Raw genomic sequence first — 5,695 nt, 5'->3', positions numbered from 1 at the left:
GTTGTTAAACACTTACGGATTGCTTTTGCATGCAGCTTTAGTGGTCGTCTAAAAGCCGACTGGGGCAACCGAGGCTCTTACCGCGCAACATTTCGTCCAGATTGCATGCCATCGTGCTGAATGTCATTCTTTTGTTGTTGCAAAAGTTGCCGCGCTGTATGACAAAACTCAGGTATGAATTTTGTGCCTTTCACTCGATTTTTAAAGTAATGGGCAGCTACTTTACAGCGAAACTCTCTCTGGCTCGAACAACATAATTAATTACGATAAGCGCTCGTGCATTGTTTATACGCCACCACGAGAGTCAGAAGTTCTGAGCTCTGCTTTCTTGCTCTTGAAGCGAGAACTTTCTGCTGGGCTTTGTTTTGCTATGGTGCATGTGCTCCTGGTAGTTGCGAGTGGTTTCGTGTAGCTAATGTGATCCCGCAATGAAATTATTTGCTGTGTGATGAAAACTGCATCGGTTCTCTGTCATGAGCTTCGCACCACAATCCTATCTGCTTCTGTATTTTGCAGATAAATGTACTGCTGCGTACCTTTCTGCCGCTCTGACAGAAAAAAGAAACTTGGAATAAGTTTTCACGAATTTCCCGCGAATGATGATCGCCGCCAAGCATGGCTGAAGGCCATATCAAGAAAAGATTTTGTCCCAAATGACAAGTCTGCTAGCAGTGTCGTCTGCAGCCTTCACTTTTTAGATTCGGATTATACTTTGGGGTCCACAAAGCTGCGGCGCCTGAAACGGGATGCTGTTCCGAGCGTGTTCGCGGGCTACCCAAGCTACATGCAGCCACAACAGCCACAAAAAAGACGCAAGTTGGAGCGATTCACGCAGAATTCTACTCCAAACCAAGAAAGGGCATCAAATTTATCAAGCGGCCCTGATGAAGCTGCTGGTTCAGCCTGTGGTCGCGAAAAAAGCACAGGCCATTCGGCAACTTCTGCCTGCTCGTTTGCTGTAGTGTATGAAGATAGCCTGATTCATGCACCCTTGTTAGGAGATGAAGAAGCAAGTCCTAAAGGTGCAGGATATGAGGAACGAAGTGCACAAGATGCAGTCGGTGAATTACAGCAGTATAGTGAGGCGCTTGATTGCGCAACGCAAACTACCGATGACCTTCTACCGCGCAAGCAGTCGGATTCGAGGACTGTAAACCGAATGAGAGTGCAATTGTTCAGGAAAGCAGATGCTATCGGGAGACTGCAGCGAGAAAACAGCCGCCTAAAAAAGAAGCTCAGTGGTTTTGAAAACCACGCTCTCCACTCAGCGTTGAGAAAGTGCTTGGACAAGGTCGGCACAGCCCAGTTCTGCTTAGAAGACTGCCTAGCGGAACAGATCGCCAATGCGTCAAGGCAACGGCCCGTGTGGTCTCCAGACTTTGTCCGGGAATGTGTAGTCTTGTACTACTTGTCCCCTAAGGCATACCGTTACATACGCAACAGAGGACTGCTGAAATTGCCTTCAAAAAACACGCTACTTCGCTATGTTGGCAAATCCAACAGTGAAAGTGGGATCACACCATTAATGAAAGAACGCCTAAAGCAAGAGGTGGGGCAGCTGAAAGAGCAAGCGCGGTTTTCCTCAATTATTGTGGATGAAATGGCTATAAGCTCCAAATACATCTACGATCGTAAAATGGACTGCTTTTTTGGTCAGCAAACTGTGAGAGAAGACGCTGGGACAGGAGAGAATGTAAACAACATCGTGCTTGCCAACAAGGTGCTGTGTTTCGTTGCAACAGGCCTGTCCACGTCGTACAAAATTGCTTGTGGCTTTTTCTTCACTAACCGATTAAGTGGCAAGCTCCTGTATCAGCTGACAAAAGAAGTGATCGCTGAAGTTGAAAAGTGTGGCCTCTACGTCGTCCGGATCGTCACGGATAACCACAAGATTAATGTCACAATGATGCGCCACCTGGGCAATGGCTCCCTCAAGCCAGTGGTCAGTCATCCATGTGATCCAGAAAGAAGCCTATTCTTGTCGTTTGACCAGTGTCATATTATAAAAAACGTGCGAAGCCTTCTTCTGGACGGGGAAATGACAGATGGCAGTCAGCCAATAACTGGAGAGTTTGTGAAGCAGCTCTATGTCCTTCAAAAAAACGAGATTGTGAAACCAGTTCGATTCCTGACACAGAAACACATAGAGCCAACTAATTTTGAGAAGATGCATGTGGGCAGAGCAGTGCAGCTGTTTTCCGATGAAGTTATCTCGGCGCTTTCCTTTTTGAAAGAATACCCCAGTTACCACCCTCAGGCAGAACAGTTCAGGAACGCAGACGCAACAATATTGTTTATGAAGATGATGCAGAAGTGGTTTTCCATCCACAATGTGGCCAACCGAACAGCACATGTGCATATGAGAAAGCCTGACCAAATGCACTTTTTTTGCGCTACCGACGAACGCCTACAATGGCTTGAGAAGGAGTTCCCAGACTACCTCGAAACTCTCTACAATGCCTGTAAAAGGAGCGGGAAAAAGTTTCTTAGTGCTGAAACCTACGAAGCTATCTTGCTGACAAGCAAATCTACGGTACTATGCATTAAGTACCTTCTCGAGAGCGGCTTCTTTTATGTTTTAACAAGGAACTTCTCGAGCGACCCCGTCGAGCTCCTCTTCAGTTCTTTGCGGCAAATGGCTGGCGGCAACGACTGTCTCGATGCAAGAGCCGTGACATTTAGCCTGGAGAGGATCTTGCGGACTGGCAGCCTGTGCCCATCCCAAGCTTCAAACGTTGAAAACGGACAGACTGTTTTGAGGTACGTGCATGTTATTTGAGCTCCGGGACGAGTGCTCATAGTTGGGAACTGATTGTATCTTGTTTCAAAATAGAAAGCTTATCACATTTCAGGCCCTTGCACAACTAAGATTTCACGATGCGAGCAGCTACTAGTGTTGTAGCCTACCGGCTGACTGGAATTTTTTACAGTTCAGAACACACGAGCACGCAAATCCTGCTGTGCCGATGGGCAATATGTCTTACAAGCAGTTTTTGGTTTTATGTGGCTGCTGCTTAGTAGTGGTGGTAACTGTTTTACATGTATTGCAGTATGCATGGTGCCTCCCTGAATGTGACGTCCTCCGAATTTGATGTTCCGGCTGAAGCAAAAGCACAGGCAACCACGCATGATTCGACCGAGACAGCGCAAGTTGCCCCAGCCAGGTATATCTTGCATCAAATGTTTCTCAAGAGCTTACGCTTGGCTGGCTCGCTGGACTACTAGTGCTGTTCTTTTGCAGCCAACAGCGATTCGTCTAATACATATATTTGGCTGATATGAATAGTGTGCATATTTTTGTTTCAGGTTCACGGGCACTGAAGATTTTGTGATGCACATTGACGAGCTCTTCACATCCCTGAAAGCGATGCCTCGTGAGTGCACTCGTTCACCTACTCCACCCATGTGAAGTGCCACCAAAAAGCGATCATTTCGCGTTATATCAAGGCTATAACAACTGAGTGGTATCAATGCCCAAAATTTGAAAATTTTGAGGGAATGCACGTTGAGTGGCGCTATGATAAGTGTCATATTTGGTTTATGCACAAGCTTTGTCTACATGCTGTCTAAAATTTGCTCTGCGAAACGTTTTTATAGGTTAGTGCCAAAAGCAGTTTTTTTTGTGCTTTCACAAATGGGAATACATTGCAGAATGTCTAGCTCCATATACTAATATGGGTATGTTCTATTTCAGTGCAGCGGCCCCCATCAACCATAGCAAATGCCAGCATCGCTTATATAGCAGGGTTCGTGGCGAGAGCAGTTGAGGAGCGGAGAACATGCAGCTTCTGCCCTCCCCTCCACCAGTCGGATGGACCCAGCCCCGTGCTGATGGGGCTTATTGACCTGCAATCAAGGGGTGGGCTAACATTCCCAAGGTCAGAATTTGTCACGGTCCTTGTGACCGTTAAGAAGGCTGTTGACATTGCCCTGCCGCACATAAAAAAAGAGCAACGTGCGTCAGCAGCTGGCTGAACTGTTATTGCCTCGACTAGAGCAGTGCCCCCTTTTCGTTTGCCCAGCAAGGGAGGACCACGCCGCAAGCACACTATCTGTAGTGTTTGATAAGTTCATGAGGCCACTCCTCGCCAACGTCGGTGCTACTGTGACAGACAGGGCTGCTTACCGCAAGAAGCTGGCCTGCAAGCCACTGCACAGGAAAGTGCTCCGTGTTTAAAATAAACACAATGTAAAAACGGATGCCGAACAATATGGCTCCGATTTTGCCTTTGTAAATAAAATGTCATTTATCCTCAAATGGTTTTATCTGTCCTCCTGCCAAGCTGTAGCTTCGGCGCTTTAAACCCTCTTTCTTGCTTGCCGCGCGCGAAAGAATAAAAACGAGACCAAATTCGCCTCAGTTCCAACCATGCACAACGTAAAAAAAAAACCTTATGCATTGCAGGCTTTTATTTATTTGGGGATACTGCTAGCCTCTTTCGAGGCTGTAGCAGGATTGGGGTACAATATGATACATTTGAACGCGTCACAAAAGAGCCATCTACAAAAAGGAAGCCCGACATTTGAGTGGGACAATGCATTCAGTGGCATCTGCAAGCGTTAAAAGCTAAACATATTACACGCATGTAAGTACAAATCACATTTGTACCATTTCTAGAGGAAAACTGACAGAACTCCTTGATCTCTATATATCAAAAGTAATTTCAGGTTCTAAACTAATATGTAAAAGAACTGCAGAAAAAAATAATCCTTTCCGCTCAACTGTAAAATGTTCCGTGTTTTCAAACCATGCACGGCTACAGAAATAAAGAAAATTGCCTGTGTGTTGTGAAACGAACGCTCTCATGACGATCTGCCTCACCCCGGTCCTAAGTCTTCGTCATAATTTAAAAAGCAATTGCCTAATTGCACCAGTCAGCTACTTGTGCTGTGCGATAATTTTCTAGTGCGCGTCGCATACAGACTGCGAAAACTGCGTTTTCGTCCTCTGCGCCCGTCCGCATCAGGCAAAGCGAGCCTTGGGTTGCGCGCGCCACGGTGCGGCGAGAGGAGCAGTCACACCACTTTCTCCGATTACGCTCTCTCCGTGCGAATCATAGAGTTTCTCACTACATTACCTAGAGGGAAATCTGGCGCTGCTGCGCTGTGGTAAGCATGGGAATGCCGGTATATTGTGGATTCGGATTGGCATCGTTCTCGTAGAGACAGGACACCTTGAAGACGCGCTTGGCAAGTACCGTTCCGTCTGTCACAATGATTCATTTTCTACTAGAACAGCACGTGAAAAGCTACCGTATGAACGCGTGTAAGGGCCGCACCCGTGTATGGGCCGCACCCCCAACTTCCCGAAGCAAATATTTAAAAAAAAAATATCCGTGTAAGGGCCGCACCCCGAACTTTCCACGACCCACGTGTGATTAGCCTTCAAAATGCGCGCGCACGGAAGCTTCCAGATGCCGCCCACGGATGGCGCCGATGTCGCGGGTCATCATCATCATCATATTTTCTTTCTGCCGCGAGCTTCCGCAATCCATATCGTCATCGGTATCATCAGCCCTGGCCACCATGCTGGCCACCCCGGCTTTGTTTTGCGACTGTCGAAGGCACGCGAGTTGTAGCAGCGTTGTTGGCGTGGGCGCACGCTGTTGTTGCGGCTCTCGTGTGTGCTCTGCTTTATTTTTCACGAATTGCCATCGAGCGTTGCCATTCTAGCACGATGGGCAAACATATCAAT

At 47.2% G+C, this 5,695-nt stretch overlaps 1 pseudogene; it reads left to right on the top strand.

Annotated features, from left to right (window-relative positions):
- Window positions 1-1,991: 1,991 nt before the first annotated feature.
- LOC142576519 (uncharacterized) lies at window positions 1,992-5,040 on the top strand (annotated as a pseudogene).
- Window positions 5,041-5,695: the final 655 nt, after the last annotated feature.

Source organism: Dermacentor variabilis, chromosome 3, assembly GCF_050947875.1.
Source record: "Dermacentor variabilis isolate Ectoservices chromosome 3, ASM5094787v1, whole genome shotgun sequence".
Lineage (NCBI taxonomy): Eukaryota > Metazoa > Arthropoda > Arachnida > Ixodida > Ixodidae > Dermacentor > Dermacentor variabilis.
The sequence above is the reverse complement of the archived record's forward strand: the minus strand, read 5'-3'. Positions and strand labels throughout refer to the sequence as shown.